Consider the following 18,241-nt stretch of genomic DNA (forward strand, 5'->3'; position numbering starts at 1 on the left):
CTCGTAAACACTGCTGGTACGACATAGTTATTCAGTGATCTCTTCCATAACATAACTGTTGATAATAAACAGCATGACTGCGGTACCATTATTTTTTGAAACGGCAATAGATTACATCCCTGGCAAAAAGATATATGTTCTCTTTCTGAAAGAAACTGGCAACTGCATGCTGTATTCTATATGATACAGCGATTCCTGCTAGCGTCACGTGACCACTCCCTAACTCGAAATAGCAAATCTCCATTCTTCTATGTTTATGCACTGATTTGCGGTGTATATTGTGAAAATAAACCGTTTGTTTGTAAACTGCCTTCAAACCGTTCGATGAATTTAAGCCCATACATTTTTTTAATGAAATAATAACGCAGAAGTTATTTCAAGCCACTCAGTAGCTATGCGATGAATAAAATAGAGGCAACCCTTTATTAGCGGCACTTTAATAGGACAGATTTAGGTTTCCATATTTACTCAAGAGTGATATTTAGGCAGGATTTTCGTTTCTGTTGCCTTATGTTCAAAAACGTTTTTCAGTCTGCATCATAACCCTCCGTAGTTGCGCAGTGGTTTCAGCTCATCATCATCATCATCATCATCATCAGCCTGGTTATGCCCACTGCAGGGCAAAGAGTCTCATTTTGATGGGGACCAAATGCAAAAGCGCGCGTGTACAGTGCATTGGGTGCGTGAAAAAAAAACCACAGGTGGCCTAAATTAATCCGATATCCCTGTCTACGGTGTGCCTCACAATCATTGTTGTTTTGTCACTTAAACCGCCAAACATGAAAAAACATTATGTAAATCATATCTAATGTGCCATTTGTTGAGGGTTTTAAAACCGCAAAAAGCAGTTATTTGAGTTATTTATTTGAAGAAACGTTTGAAGCACGTACATTGCCTAAGGTGCTATGACAAAAGGAAGAGAACGCCTGACAAGGGCCGTAGCGCAGAATTGGAGCGTAATGAGATGAAAAACCTAGACCTCCGAAAGCACCTGTCGAACAATTCTAGGACCAACTTTGTTTTTTAGTAGAGGATTGATATAGTGATCATAAGTTAGTGAGGGCTAGGATTCACCTCAATTTGGAGAGAGAAAGAGCAATATTTGTCAAAAAGGAACAGGCCAACCTAGGCGCAGTAAGGGTAAAAGCAGACAAATTTAGGCTGGTATTTGCAAACAAATATGCAGCCTTGGAACAGCGTGATGATGATGATGATGACATAGAGGTAATGAATGAAACAGTAACTAGGCTTGCTTCAGAAGTGGCAAATGAAGCTGGAGGGAAGGCACCAAGGCAAACAGTAGGTAAGCTCTCTCAAATAACAAAGGACCTAATAAAGAAACCACAAAGAATGAAAGTGTCCAACTCAAGAGATCAGATAGAATTCGCGGAACTGTAAAAAAGTAATCAACAAGGAGGCAATAAGGGATAAGATATATACGCACTGAAAGATAGGCAGGGGAATATAATGAACAATCTTGGAGATATAGTAAAAGCAGCGGAAGAATTCTATACTGACTTGTACTGTACCCAAAGCTGCCACTATACCTCCAATCGAAGTAGCAATAAACAGGTTACAGGCTTCTTCTATACCTATCAATGAAGTTAGAAGGATCTTGCAATACATGAAACGGGGAAAAGCGACAGGAGAAGAAGAATTCCCAGTCGATTTGATCAAATATGGCGGCGACATAAGGCTTGCAAAATTAGCTTCCCTTAATACGAACTGTCCATGGACTTCAAGCGTCCCAGAGAACTGGAAGAATGCCACCATTATACTAATCCATAAAAAGGAAGACGTTAGAGAATTGAAAAACTGAAGGCCATTTAGCTTACTTCTAATATTATATAAAATATTCACCAACATAATCTACCATAGAATAAGGGCAACACTGGAATTCAGTCAATAAAGGGAACAAGCTGGCTTCAGGAAGTGATACTCTACAATGGATCACAACCATGCCATTAATCAGGTTATCGAGAAATGCGCAGAGTACAATAAGCCTCTCTATATGGCTTTCATAGATTACGAAAAAGGATTTCATTAAGCACAGAAGCAGTCACAGAGGCATTGCATAATCAAGGAGTACAGGAGGCTCACGTAAATATCTTGGAAAGTGTCTACAGAGATTCCCCAGCTACCTTAATTCTCCACTAAAAAAGTAGGAAGATACCTATAAAAAAAGGGGTCAGACAAGGAGACACAATCTCTCCAGCGCTATTCGTTGCCTGCTTGTAAGAAGTATTCAAGCTATTAAATTGGAAATGCTTAGTAGTAAGGATCAACGGCGAATATTGCAGGAACTTTCAATTTGGAGATGACATTGACCTGTTCAGCAACACTGGGGACGAATTCGAACAAATGATTGAGGGCTTTAACAAAGAGAGTATAAGAGTTAGGTTGAAGATTAATATGCAGAAGACAAATATAATGATCATAGCTGGGCAAGAGAAGAAGAGTTCAAGATTGCCAGTCAGCCTCTAGATTCTCTGAAGGAGTGCGTTTACCTAGGTCAATTACTCACAGGGGACCCTGATCATGAGAAGGAAATTTACAGAAGAATAAAAATGGGTCGGAGCAAATTCTACAGACATTGTGGGACCGTGACTGGAAGCTTAGCATTATCATTAAAAAGAAAGATGTACAATTAATGCATTATATAAGTGGTGACATATTGGGCAGAAACTTGGAGACTGACAAAGAAGCTCGAAAACAAGTTAAGGACCGTGCAAAGAGCGATGAAAAGCAGAATGTTAGGCGTAATGTTAAGATACAGGAAGATAGCGGTGTGGAGCAGGGAGCAAACAGGGATAGCCGATATTCTAATTGACATTGACGGAAAGAAATGGAGGTATACGTGGGCAGGACATGTAATACGTAGGTTAGATAACCGGTGGACCATTAGGATTACAAAATTGGGGCCAAGAGAAGAGAAGCGCCATCGAGGACGGCAGAAGCCTACGTGAGGTGATGAAATTAATAAATTCAAAGGCGCTAGCTACAATCTGGTTTGCACAGGACAGGAGTAATTGGTGATCTCAGGGAGAGGCCTTCGTGCTGCAGTGGACACAAAATAGGATGATGATGATGATGATGATGGTGATGATGATGATGATGTAGTGCTATATTTACTATGTCGTTGATATAATGAATATACCGAATGCAACGAATATTTTGTTATATCCTGATTTTAGCGCGTTTGTTTTTTCTAGTCGCACCATTACCGGTGTATTCGTTCCCTTGAATTTATATAATACTGAACCAGTTAAGTTGGCTGTAATCAAACAAACTGCCGTTAAACTAAGTGTGTTGACTTTCGGTCATATTATAAGGCTGTTACGTCCAAACTCGAAGTCGTAGAACCATCCTCGTTTTGGTAAGAGGCTCCCACGTCATCAGTGAAAAAAAAAAAAAAACCATCTGTTCAACAACAACAAAAAACGTGATGCGCAAGTGGCACCATAAAATTTTCTGGGAATCAGTAGACAACGTTAAATGACAGAAATGAAGATATTGGGTCGTGCTAGATTGAAAAATCAAAGTTCCGTGATACCAAATTCATCATTCATAGACAGAACAGAGCTTTTGAAAGCGAGAAGCAGACCAGTATGGAAAACCGCAGAGGCACCACATATTTTAGACTATAAGTTCTCATATGACATTAGTCATAGCCCATTTACATAACGCGGCAAAAATAGAGGTCACATTGGTTGGGATTACGTCAACTCGCCTTTTTCTGTTGCGGGCACTTCGAGTAGGTGACAATATTCTGCATAAGTCACATATTGGGACACAGAAAACGATGATTGGAATCAATAATACAGCGATGGAACACGACGAAGTGATTTCCTTTATTGTAATTTGAAGGAGTTCTGGTACATATTTTTTTTAAACTCACACAAAGGGCACTACACGCTTATAGCTAGCAGAACTGACACACCTTGGTCGTGCAAGTTGACGGGAACCCTTGTAGTTTATTTTCTCGGGAACTTTGGCTCCAATTGATAGACCGGGCGTCACCAACGTTATCATGGAATTATGACACATAGATATATGTGCAGAGATAGCGCAAATGTAAGGCTACCCATGATGATGTTACTCATAACAAATAAGTTACCAACAGATCTGGGTGCGTTCCTTCCCGCGGCACTGGCGTGTGCCTCGTGTGGCAAGCACTGTGATCACTAGAACGCAGCGAAGCGTTACATCGTGAAGCCCTGACACATTACTGTCCTCAGTAACAAAACCGAAACTGGTTAACAGAGAGCAAGCGTTTTAGCAAATTATTTAGGGCACTTCGGTATTTTCCTCATTATTTCTAAAGATATGAGAGAGTGGACCTTAAATTGACGGACAACCTGGCAAGGCCTATTAAATTTGGTGTCAGTACTCCTTCGAGGACTGCCTAAAATTTGAAGTGCTAACTAAGCAAAAGTGTCACCGAAGACCCCAATTCCACAGTGTCATCAACCATCTATGGTTTTCAATACGCTCCCAATGCTCGCCCCAGATGTGGTTTTTGCATTTCTTATTCATCACGATGAGACTGCTGAAGCTGGGAGTTGCACCCATGACCTTGTACTCAGCAGCAGAAAGCAATATAAAATGAGTAACGGCTCCGTACGACCAATCGATGGACTGCTTCATCGACGTCGCGAAATGTGAGTCATGCACCGTACGTCCGAAGCGGGTTAACGACCTCCAAATGGTATATGTTGATCTAGAGCCACCTGCTGCGGCATTCCACATTTTCGGACAGCGCTTACAATGCAGCTACTTCGTTTCTTTGGGGCAGTAAGATCGTGTGTTCCATCAATGAACGCATGCTTGTAACAGCTCGCCGCGTCGCGTTAAGTTAGAATTAAGGAGTCCTGGTAGCAGCAGTGAAGGTCGCCGTCAGCTGCGCGGATAGGCAGGAGGGCAAATTCAGTCCTTCTTTCAGTGCTTCTACTGCGATATAATCGCGCCCATTCGACGCATCAGAAAAGGCTTCTCGACCTACCTCTGTTGAGCTGGAGGGCGTAAGTAACGATCGCTGCAGGTAGTGGAAGCGACCCCGGATGTGTTCGGTGCGTCCTGAAGCTGTCGCAGCAACTGAAGTCGCGACACGGCAGCTTTTTCTCCGAATCTGAGCTGGCGCTTTGGTTGTTCTTCTTCTTCTTTGCAACCTTCTGTAGACCAGTCATCTAGGTTCTGCCGACTTCTGCTTATATCACCACGGCTAAATTTAGAAAATTCTCTTTTGAAATAATCTGCAAGAAAGCCATTCTAAATTACAGACCCAAACTGTTTGCTTTTTGGTTGGGACAATCAATGGTGTCTCACACGTAAATTAAAAGTCACCCTCACAGAATTACAATGCTGTATACCAGAACTAGATTTTAATTTACACAGGTATGATTTGGTACTATCCCTTGTAGTCCATGTGTGAAAGATCTTGAAATGATTGAAAATTGAATTAACCTGCCGTCAATTTGTAACCCAGAGAAAAAGTACTACGAGATATTGTACCGAAATGTAGGCATTGCTGTAAACACTGAAAACATCTTCTCCTTTGGCGCATCTACGTTAGGTTTTAGCCATGGAAACGTAGGTATTGCCGTATGCTAGCTCCTCCGTAACACAAGGAGAGTGCCTGGTTAATTTCCCGATTTATTATTCATTAGTTTATAATATCTCAATTTAAATTCATTAAAATTTATAACCTCCTAGTTTCCTCTTCTCTTAAAGAACAGACGCTTCCCTCCAAAAAGGAAAGTCTCAGACATTAGTTTTCTTATTTTAATGAATTCTTTAACTTCACCTGTTCCCTAACAAATACTTTTTCCCTGAAATGTTCGCCACCCCAGCCACAGCCGTTTACCCGCGAGGTTCTTGGTCAATCCCCGTAACGGGTATGCGCGATAATCTAGGAAGCAAACAAGCAAGCAAGGTCATTGCTGTCTTCCAATACTCGCTGTACACGACAAAATAGACAGCTAAGTGAACTACGCCATCACAAGTCTCGGGCTAATTCTCACGAAGGCATCAAAGGAGACAGCTTCGCGAAGACAACATCGTATTAAAAAAGCGATGCAGGCTGCTTTCCTGTTGAAACAAGATGGCGGCTGAGCATGACACTTGGGAACTCGACGGGAAGATCGTCTGCGCACAGGAAAACGTAGGCACACTTACCTATGCCCTTACCTATGCATTGTGTTTTGCATAGGTTCGCAGCCGCAAAGACTAAAAATACATAAATAATACATGCTTTTCTCAGCATTCCTTTTGTCGGCGCGACATGGCCTTACGTCGCAGAAGCGTCTTCCAGACGGATGCAAACGCGTTCCATTACGTCTTCCCCGACTGTGTCCTTTCCTGTCTACATAGTGTGTGCGCGTTCATGTGTTATGCGCGCGTTCCTTGTCCGCGCAAGCTATCGCTTGCTAACTTCGCTGCGGTAGTTGAGTTAAAGAAATTATTGCATAAAAACAGTAATTTATAACGGGAGCAAATGACCGATTATTACGATACTCCTTAATGTGAAATTTAAGCGCAGCTCCGTACGCGTTTTCATTTCGCGGTATATTGGCTAGCGCGGATAATCTGTCACTTGCGGCACATTGTAGATGGAGTTAAGTGCGGCGCGGCTGCCTCGCTAGTCGGGAGATCGCAGACAGACTTTCGTTAACGCAGCGCTTTGTTTCCATTGTGTTATCAGTCGACGCGCTCGGCGGATGCCATCGGTGAACAGATGATGGCGCGCCACTCTGGTACCATCTCGCAGCTGTCGTTGCCGCAGTCCTTTTATATCAAGAATCGCACAAATATTTATTATACATTATCAATTATTCCGCAAGAAAGGCATGGCTTTCATAAAATGGAAAATGAGCAAGGCCATACCCTTTCATAAAAATCCGGGTGGCTGTTATGTGTTAGCCAATATCAGGCCCTTCGCGTTAGCTTCAACTTTCCTAAAATTGTTTGAAAGAGATATAAATATTCGTGTGATAAATATACTTTATGAGTGATTGATCCTAAGTGCGAAACAAATTTGTTTCAGGCCACAGTGCTCAAAATTGCAGGCTCATATTGTCCTCGAAAGCTTTATTCAATTGATGCGGCGTGTTGTAATCGCACCGCTGGCACGAGTTGTTGGAACCTCAGTGCTGACGCCCGTTATTGCAAATGGGTCGCAAGCCCCAAGGGTAGCGTTGGCCTGGCGGCCTGGGGCACTGGAAGCATCCGAAGGTCCCGGCAAAGCATGAGTCAACTGGTAACAGAACAACTTGTTTATTCTAACATCGCAAAAGAGCGCGCGGTCAGGTCGACCGAAGTGGAGAGACGGGAGAGCACGTAACTCAACGGATGAAATCGGAGCCTCTCTCTTGGCGTCCGGGGGCAGCTGCTTTTATAGTCTCGCAGCTGAGGGCAAGCAGGAACGTCTCGTCAGATACGCACGTGACTGGGCACGGACACGCTGAGAGAGACGTTGAGACGAGTGTAGTGACGCATCCGCCGGCCGGGCGCCGGACAGACCTCCTCGCTTCACACTTGGGGAGCTCCTCTCCCCGGCTGCCGCGCTTTGACAAGCGTGGGCACACACACACGCACGCACACAAGAAGACACGTGGCACTGAAACACGCCTGGACGCGCTTGGCGGGGAGGCTTTGCGGGAGCTCCGAACGGGCCAAAATGTCCGCCGCTTTGAACGAAGCCCCGGCGTCCGTTGCATCCGCGCCGGCTATACCGCGCGTCGTAGGCGAAACGTAACAGACCGCCCCGCCGGGGGAAGGAGATCCCGATGGTCAGGGGACTGCATCCGCTGTCCGGAGGGATGTCGCTTGATGATGCTCATAACCGAAGTCTGTCGTCCTTCGGCGTTTCTTGAGCGTAGCGCACAGAGAAGGCCTCGTTCTCTCGTTCAGGTTCACACAGGACACTGCAAAGTGACTTCGGGAGAGTTGACATTTTTGTTCTCGTTCCCGGCAAGCGTTAGAACTACGCCGAAACTCAACCGCTCAGTCAGCAAGCACGGCACAACCCTCACTAAGCCCTGCCAGGCTCTTTCCCCTTTTATACTACTGCCTAGTTCCTTACAGTAGTTTAGCAGCACTCAGAACGCGTCCACAAATCGGAAAATTGCACTAGAAAGCACATCATCACTTTGAAACACTACACAAAAGCAATATGTTAAAAATCCTGCCTCAGGAAGAAAAACATCAGTAACAAACAATTTTGAGGCTGATTCCCACTTTAGGGGCTTCGACTTAAGCCATCGGCGTTACCGTTGAGACTCCCCTTTTTGTAACGCACCTCAAAGGAATATTGTTGCAAAGCGAGGCTCCAGCGCAGGAGGCGGCCATTTTTGGGAGAGATGGTCTGCAGCCATTGGAGAGGGCAGTGATCCGTCTCAATGATAAACCTCGAGCCGGCTAGGTAGCATGACAATTTCTGAACGGCCCACACGATACACGCACACTCTTTCTCGGTGGCGCTGTACGCCTGCTCACGACTGGTCAGCTTACGACTAGCATACAGGACGGGGTGTTCTACTTCTCCATTTTCCCGTTGGCACAGTACAACGCCCATGCCTCGCTCACTAGCATCGCACTGAACAACGAACCCTTTTGTGTAGTCGGGCGATCGTAGCACAGGCTGGCTTGTTAGGGCGCTCTTTAGGGCGCTAAAAGCTCTTTCTTTTGTCTCGTCCCAGACGACTGTTTGCGGCTCTGTCTTTCTTAGAGCATCCGTCAGGGGAGCCGCGATATCAGAGTACCTGGGGATGTACCTCTGATAGTAGCCGGCGACACCTAAGAACGACCGAATATCGGTCTTCGTGCGCGGTTGCGGGAAGTCTCGCACAGCGGCCACCTTTATTTCAGAGGGGCGGCGACGACCCCGTCCAATCACGTGACCGAGGTAGACAACCTCGGCCTGTGCTAACTGGCACTTGGGAGCCTTGACAGTCAAGCCCGCATCGCGCAGGCGGGTTAGCACTGCCCGCAAGTGGGCCATATGCTCAGGCCAGGATGCGGAGAATATCGCTACGTCGTCTAGATACGGTAAAGCGAATTCTTGCTGTCTCCGCAACACTTTATCCATGAGGCTTGAAAAGCAGTATGGCGCGTTCTTCAAACCAAAACTCAAAACCTTAGGACGGAATGTCCCCATTGGTGAAATGAACGCCGCATACCTACTAGCCTCTTCTGTAAGTGGAACCTGCCAATAACCCCTGACAAGATCTAGGGTGGAAATAAACTGAGCGCTACTCACTCTCTCAAGGCGCTCCTCGATGTTAGGGATCGGATAAATTTGATCCTTAGTCGTATCCAGCTTTTCTGGACATGAGGGTTTAGTTCGCGTGAGTGCCACCACGTGGCGTACTAACCTTAAACTTTTCAAACTTCCCGCGGTGACGCGTGATGACGTCAACCAAACAAAATAAAAAAAATAAAAGCTATCCCTGCGCATTGAACTTCGCCACAATGCTTGTCCCGCCGGTGTTATCAGTGGTCTTGATCAAGCGTATTCGCTCGTCGCCTAGAAATTACTCGTCATTCTAAGAGCGTTTAGTCGCGACGAGCAATGGTTGATTCTGGGCTTTTGATGCGGTTCTTTTTTTTCGTACTTTCTTTTCCTTTTCTTTTTCTTTTTTTCATTCTACGGAGTAAAGAAGCTAGCCTAATCGTCAGAAGTACTTCGGGGCAGCCTTTCTTCAGTCGGCACACATTGTTAACGTCCGAACATCGCACAGCGTCTACTAGAGACGCCGTCGTGGACGGATTTTGATTTTCCACTATCGAATTCGTTAAGGTGCACACAATTATTTCACTAGCGACATTGCAATGCGCACTCATGGGCTACCGCCGCAGCTGCAAATCTAGATGTGCTTAAGCATTAAGACATATACATGGATAAGTTGGTTTTTCACCCTAACACAAAAGTCACGATACAAGAGTTGAGCAAACTGTTCCTGTGTCGTCGCAGGGTGTGAGACCGGGCTAGTTGGTATTCCATGCTAAAGTGACTAGCGCAAGAGTGGACACGGGACACTAGAGGCGACAAGGATAAGCGCAAACATCCAACTGGGCGCGTGTCCTTGTAGCGTCTTTAGTGTTCCCTGTCCACTCTTGCACTAGTCACTTCAGTTTGTGTCGTCGTCCGTTAGCATGCTATAGCCGAAGCTGTTCGCAATATTACGTCTCCATTTACTGGCCACCAGGCCAGGTACACCATTGGGTACGACACATACAGTACTTGCAGTTAGTTTCAAAAGTCGTCTCCTATGGCGGTTGTCCGCGTGCGTGAAGCAAGAACGACATTTAAAATTATTGTGCAGTAACATATGCGGGATTTGTGTGTTCTCCACATTCTCTACCATGTTGCCGTTCCGCCTTTATTATATAGCCGCAATGTAGACTAGCAGCTATCGAACGCCATAAAGGCTATCCCCATACTCAAGGACCTCGCGCACAACTCCTGTCGCTTAATTGTATTCAAGAGTTGTGCGACTGCCCAGGATATCCTTAACGAATGTTACATAACACATTATGAGGTTTTACTTGCCAAAACCACGATTTCATTATGAGGCACGCCGTAGTGGAGGATTCGAGAATAATTTAGACCACTTGGGATTTTTTAACGTGTGCCTAACCCTAAGTACGCGGGTTTTCGCATTTCACACCCATTGAAATACCGCTGCCATGGTTGGGATTCGACTCGAGACCTCGTGATTAGCAGCCAAACCCAATAAAAGCTAAGCAACTATGGAGGGAAGGAATGTTGGCAGTAGGAGGAAGGTGACAGCCGGAAGGTGAGACAATTTGTTCCAATCCTCATTGCGCGAAAATCGGTACCATCTGTCGAAGAATGACACCGCAGAATGCACTGTATTCAATGAGTGAAAAAATTATGCTAATCCTATGTATGTGCGAATCGATGTAAGCAACGCTTTCTGCGTTTGTTGTCATTGTCATGCGTAATCTCCACAGAGTAGACAGGCACTCTCTAATGAAATGCTGTCAATGTTTGCCTGATTACGCCTGCCATTGTGATGCAAATAAACGGGCGCCTTCAACTCTTTTTCTCAGAAATAAACGCTGAATGAAATGCTGACGTGATCCTAAACAAGATCAACATGCGCCGTAGTGCTCGACCTTACGACGCCCATATTCGTAAGCTTATATTCGTGATTTTTTTTTTTTTTTGGGGGGGGGGGGGGGCGGCGTTATGCTCTTGTACCCTAGACATGTCCCTCGGACGTCTCTGATGTGCTCGTTTTTATTCTCAAGTACGCAATGAAAACTCTCATCGCTGCAAGTTCATGATGTATTGGTGGCAGGCCACCATGGCGTGTCGCGCAAGTATAACCACGCTGATTCGTTTGGGTTGACATATACTATTTTGTGCGTCATACTTCGCCACATTCATTTTTCAAACTATGCCAGAGCTCGAAAAGGGCGGCCAACTCACTACGTCCCTTACCTCTGTTTACTTCCGCAAAATGTGTGTTTATCGCAGTGGTTACCAAATACGCCCAGCGGTATGCTACGACACAAGCCTTTATGGCGGCTGAGCAACTGAAGCCGCAGGCTTTATTCAACATGGCGTCGACGTTCAATATGGCTATCCTCAATTACTTTTCGCGGACTTCGCTCACCGCCTTCTCTCCAGTGTCATCTCTTACGCTACTCGCTCCTGCTAGACACAACACAAACACGCAACGACCTTAATGAAGTATCAATTACAGGCTAGTTGACACACTGTAGACGTATATTTCCGCTGAGCACCGGGATTGGAGCGTTGTCCTGTCTATGGTGACATTATCCGTCTACAGCCTCTCTCAACAACACCGCTCGTTACTCATCACGTTTTTTTTTTTTTTTTTTGTCGGCAAGAGCATAGCGTATTTCCTCTGAATGTACTTTCGGCTTTAAGTGTGACCTTGCACGCCCGCTTATTCTGTTACGTTGACGGCGACCGTTGTCGTCAGGATGCCCGATGCCCCCTCATTCTGAGCTTCGCAGTCACCAGAGAGCACAGAAAGCTGTCTTCACAAACAAACCACCGAGATTCGAGCCCATCTCCCAAATGCTCCATCTTACATTTGGGAAATGGGCACGCTAACCATTACGCTACCACCTGCCTCCACCAATTTCTGTTTATCTATCTGCCTGGAGCAATTGCCAGACTTGTTCGCCAGGCTAAACCCGCCTGCTGCTACAATTTACCACCACCACCACCATCCCACTTCACGTTTTTGCCGCAGACGCAGGCAGAATGGATGCAGAAACGAGAAAAGAGTAAAGATTGCTTGAGCGGCCAGCTGACGCATGACCTTAACTTTGGCAGGTTATTCTCATTGGAGCGCATGTAGGCTTGCGGCTGTGTGCAGATTGTGGGTCGCCTTAGCTTTATTGTAAATTTGCTCTCACCGACTCTTTTCAGCTAGAACTCAAATGCCGGAAAAAATGGTACCTACCGTTGAATATTTTTTTCTTGTTTTCTTGGTTTCAACCGAAAACGCTGATTTACACAAATAGTGATCTTTTTAAGAAGTGGCATAAAGATACTACATTTCGAGGTCATGTCATTGTGTCAATACGGGCCGGCACCACGTATCGACGAAAGGGCTTCACAGTGCCGATGCACGTGGCAGGTTACTCAATGAAGAAAACAGGAAGCGACTGTTTTTCAGTTCTCGCAACATATTGTAACAGATACGAAAGGCACGGACAAGAAGAGAAGAAAGAGGGGACGAAGAAAACGAGGAGTTAGAGAGGCCGGGCTTCGCTACGATCACGCTACCACCATCGTCCAATTCTCCTGTAAATAGAACCATTTCTTCGCAACTCCTCGTAACAGTTGTGGTGGAAGGTGCTGCGTAATCGACACCCGAAGACGGAGGCTGAACCACAAGTTCTTCGACGGAGCCGTCGCCTTGCTGGACTCCCACCGAATTCACCGGAGCTGAACATGTCCCACGACGCAGAAGAACAACGGCCCATTCCAACTGCTGCCCCGACAAGTTCTGTTCTGCAACTGAGAGATTCGCGTCCCTTCGCCTGAAGATCGGACGAAGACGTCGAGGAATGGCTCATCCATTATCACCGGGCGAGTGCCGCCAACAGGTGGAACAGCGCTTCTCAGCTTTCGAACGTCGTGTTCTTTCTAACGGATACTGCGTTGGTGTGGTTCGACAACCACGAGGAAACATTCACAACATGGGGAAGATTTGTTTCGGAAATCAAAGAGCGATTCGGCGACTCCGCGACGAAAAAGAAAAGGGCAGAACAGACGCTACTGCAACGTGCGCAAGTACCAGGCGAAACCTGCACGACCTACATTGAGGCAGTAATAAAACCGCGTAGGATGGTGGACTCTGGAATGTCCGAGGAAGACAAAGTCGGGAACATCCTAAAAGGAATTGCCAAGGATGTTTACAATTTCCCCATTGCAAAAGACAGCCTGGCTTCCGTCGCTGACATCATTCGGCACTGTCTCACTTTCGAGCAACTAAAGACGAGGCGCATAACGCCGAAGTTTGGCAGGCTAGCCAATGTAACGACAGTTGCAAGCGTGGACAGCAACCAGCTCCTTGGTCTTGAATCAACGATCCCACAAATAGTTCGGGAAGAACTCAGCCTGCACGCGCAAGTGACACATCCACGCACTCATAGCTTCCGCCTACCCCTAGATTTTGAGCCAAACGTGGCATCCTTCTCCCCGTATCCTGCGGCAAGGGGCACTGAGGATTATGAACTCACGCCCCGACAGCAGTCACGTCTCTACGACAGAGGCCCTACTTATGACGCTCGGCCACAACGAGAGCAGCTGCGTTTTTACCCCCGAGGCCCTGCGGCTTCTGTCAGGCCACGACAAGAACAGCACCGACCCTACTACCACGACGCGACTTATGAAAGATATAACGGATTTCAGCAAGCAGCAGAGACACGTTATCCACATGACCACGAACTTTCTCGCCGCCCGCAGCTGCCTACCATTCGTTTCGAGGAAGACGCTGTCAACCGCGACCCTCCCGTGTGCTGAAACGGCGGTTCCACAGGCCATATAGCTCGGTATCGTCACCAAGCCCGTCAATCACGTAGGACACCATCGATGTTCTCGCCACTCAGAACCCGTACTTCATATGGCCTGCGGACGACCGATTTGCTTCCAAGGGATCACTTCTCACACGAGACCAGACGCAGTGATTCGCCAGCATCTGAGCGGAGTTTGACGCCACCAAATAGCCGTCCCCGTCGCTCTCCGTCCCCTCGGCGCCGTTCTTACTCACCGCCCCCGGGAAACTAGCATCCGCGGCCAGTGGATGTGTGGTCGCCGGACAGTCTTTGCAAGAAATACCTCTGCCTGTTGTGATGTTCAAAAACACAGTGAATGTCTCGATTAACGGAATACCGACCATGGCGTTAGTTGATACTGGGGCGACTGTGTCTGTGATGAGCCTCGCTTTCAAAAACCGGCTAGGCCACAAAGTTATGTTTTCTTGGAACGACGGTATTACCTTTCGTGGAGTAGGCGGCGAGTGGCTTCATCCCCTTGGTGTTTGTGCTGTGAGTGTTTTGTTGGCTGGGAAAGTGTTTGTGTCGGAATTCCTTGTTCGTTCTCGTTGTTCGCACGACGTTATTCTAGGTATCGATTTTCTTGAACAGTGCGGTGCTTCCGTGGACTGTGGTTGTGGCGAAATCTCATTGAACAAGTTATTTATATCAGCACATTCCGAACAAAGCTTGGGTGGTGAAGACGGGGACACAGACACACTCAGTGTTCTTGATGAAGTGATTGTACCATCGTGGTGCCTGACGCCCGTTCGTGTTTCTACAACTACTGTTGATGCTGATTGTGTTGACCTTGTATAGTTAGGCCTCTCCGCATAAACTGTGCTAAAAAAATATACTTGTGCCCTGCTCTGTCGTGTGAATGACGAAAGGAGTCGCCACATTGTGGGCGCTGAACTGTTCCGCCACGCCAGTTGTCCTTCCTCGCGGTATGAAAATCGCTCTTTTCGATGAAGCCGCATGTAGTTCAATAGCGGCACTAACTACAAACGTCTCTACAGCTTGCTTTCCTTGCGATAATCGCCATTCTGAAGAGCTAATGCTTGGCATGATCAGCAAGGCTCTCGGTACATCGGAACGGCAAGCACTGGTACAAGTCCTTGCCAGGCATGAGGCCGCGTTCGACTTCACGCATGGAGATGCACTCCTTCATTTACCGTCGTCCCGCGCTCGTCACAGAATAGATACCGGCTCAGCACACCCCATCTGCCAGAAGCCCTACCGAGTGTCATCGTCTGAGCGCAAAGTTATTGCCGAGCAAGTCAAGGAGATGATGAACAAAGGTGTCGTTCAAGAGTCATCTAGTCCATGGGCGCCCCAGTAATCCTGGTCCGAAAAAAAGATGGCTCCTGGAGATTCTGCGTGGATTACAGACATCTAAACGCAGTGACGAAGAAGGATGTCTATCCACTACCGCGAATCGATGACATCATTGATTGCTTACACGCTGCTTCTTACTTCTCAACACTTGATTTGCGATCGGGGTACTGGCAAATACCTATGGACCCTGCCGACAAGGAGAAGATCGCTTTCGTGACTCCAGATGGCCTATTCGAATTTAATGTTATGCCTTTTGGCCTTTGTAATGCTCCTGCCACCTTTGAAAGATTCATGGACACAGTACTACGTGGTCTAAAGTGGGAGATATGCATGTGTTACCTCGGTGATGTTGTAATCTTTGGCCGCACGTTTGAAGAACATAACGAACGCCTCAGCCTTGTTCTCGACTGCATTGAGAAAGCTGGACTGGTCCTAAACTCAAGAAAGTGTCGGTTCGGCGAACGTCAAACACTGGTCCTGGGACACTTAGTCGACAAGGATGGCGTCAGACCCGATCCTCGTAAGATTGAAGCAGTGAGTTCCTTCAAGCCACCGCAGTCAGCACGAGAACTCCGCTCATTCATTGGCCTATGTTCGTATATTCGTCGTTTTCTTCCCCGGTTTGCCGACATCGTTTACCCGTTGACAAGTATTTTGCGACAAAATGCATCCTTCAATTGGACACCAGAGTGGGACGCATCATTCTCTCAACTGAAGTTTATACTAACGTCAGCATTCCTCTTTCGTCACTTCGATCCATCTTGCCCGACTGAAGTTCACACTGATGCGAGTGGAATCGGGATAGGAGCGGTGCTTGTACAACGTCACAGTGGCGCAGAACATGTTGTTGCATATGCCAGCCGTTGTCTGAGCAAATCTGAACGCAAATATACGGTTACGGAACAGGAATGCCTGGCAGCCGTTTTCGCCGTACAAAAGTTTCGATGTTATCTTTACGGTAGACCATTCAAGATTATCGATGACCATCATTCTTTATGCTGGCTGGTCGGTTTGCGTGATCGCTCTGGTCGCCTCGCACGTTGGGCGCTGCGCCTCCAGGAATACGACTTTGTGGTATCGTACAAGAGTGGCCGTCGTCACGCTGGCGCAGACTGCCTCTCTCGGATTCCTCTTGCGACTACCGACTGCGAGGCTGAGAATTTTGACGACTGTCTCGCTGCTGTTACTCCTACGTTCCCTGACGCGGCAGACTTTCAGCGAGAACAACGGGATGATGTTACCCTTGATCCGCTTTTTGTCGCCGCCCGTACTTCTAAAGGCAGCGGTCGCTTTACTGCCCGTGATAAATTGCTGTACAAAACTAATTACTCCGGGCATGGAGCGCGTTTTCTGCTTCTTGTCCCCGAGAGTCTCCGCTCCGACGTTCTACGCGCCATGCATGACGATGTGACATCCGGCCATTTCGGCTTCGTACGAACGCTGCACCGCACGCAGGAGCGCTTTTACTGGCCCAAGATGTACGAAACAACCAAGCGCTATGTCGCTAGTTGTGAAACGTGCCAACGTCACAAGCGACCGACTACCGCAGCCCCGGGTCCCCTTCGGCCATCGACACCGCCCAGTACGCCGTTCGAGCAAGTAGGCATTGACCTTTTGGGTCCATTCCCGTTATCTAACAACAGGAACCACTGGATAATTGTCTGCGTAGACCATCTTACACGGTATGCAGGAACTGCAGCCATACCGTCTTCCACCGCTGCTTGCGTGGCGGCCTTCCTGCTCCGTTCCGTGGTCCTTCGTCATGGCCCACCACGTGTCATCATCAGCGACCGTGGTCGCCAGTTCACGGGTGATGCCATTGAAGAGTTACTTCGTTTGTGCACTTCACAGTTCCGTCATTCCACGCCGTATCATTCACAGACCAATGGCCTCGTTGAAAGGACAAACAGAACGCTGACTAACATGCTTGCCATGTACGTCTCCTCCAATCATAACTGGGACGACGTGCTGCCCTTCATCACTTATGCATACAACACGGCGAAGCACGAAACCACGAACTATAGCCCATTTTATCTCCTGTATGCAAGGTTACCGCGAAGCCCTCTGGACACTTTCTTACCCTTCGTTCTGCACAGTGATGATCCTGTATCGAAGACTTTGTGTCTCGCCGAAGAAGCGCGTCGAATAGCTCGTCTTCGTACTCTGGCCTCGCAAAGTCGTTCGAAAGAGCGATACGACGACCGTCACGTACAAGTATCGCTGCAAAAAGGTGACTTATTCCTCCTTTGGACACCGCAACGCAAGCGTGGATTGTGCGAAAAGTTCTTGTCACAATATTCAGGCCCATTTGTAGTTGTGGACCGCCTGAGCGAACTCACGTCATAGCTCGCCTCCTGTGCAATGGTCGGCCATCAAGCAGAACTCAGCTGACTCATATTGCTCGCCTGAAGCCTTTCTACCCTGCTTGTACATCCTGACTCGCCCCACGGGCTTCGTCTGCTTGCGGGAAAATGTAACAGATACGAAAGGCACGGACAAGAAGAGAAGAAAGAGAGGACGAAGAAAACGAGGAGTTAGAGAGGCCGGGCTTCGCTACGATCACGCTACCATCATTGTCCAATTCTCCTGTAAATAAAACCATTTCTTCGCAACTCCTCGTAACAATATTGTACACAGAACACAAGGCACCCACCACCATGGCATTTTATTTTTGACAACAGCGACACACAGTGGCGGACTGATATACTTCCTAAAGGGGTTTCATTTTATTTTTTCATCGCAGAACCGCAAGCACAGGTTGCGTCGCGCGTATACCAAAGCCGCGTGCTGTGGCCGCGCTCTTATTTCTCTAACAATGTGGCCCCCGGCGGCTTCACGCGCTCCCGTAGGTGGCGGATTG

Source organism: Dermacentor andersoni, chromosome 9, assembly GCF_023375885.2.
Source record: "Dermacentor andersoni chromosome 9, qqDerAnde1_hic_scaffold, whole genome shotgun sequence".
NCBI classification, from domain to species: domain Eukaryota; kingdom Metazoa; phylum Arthropoda; class Arachnida; order Ixodida; family Ixodidae; genus Dermacentor; species Dermacentor andersoni.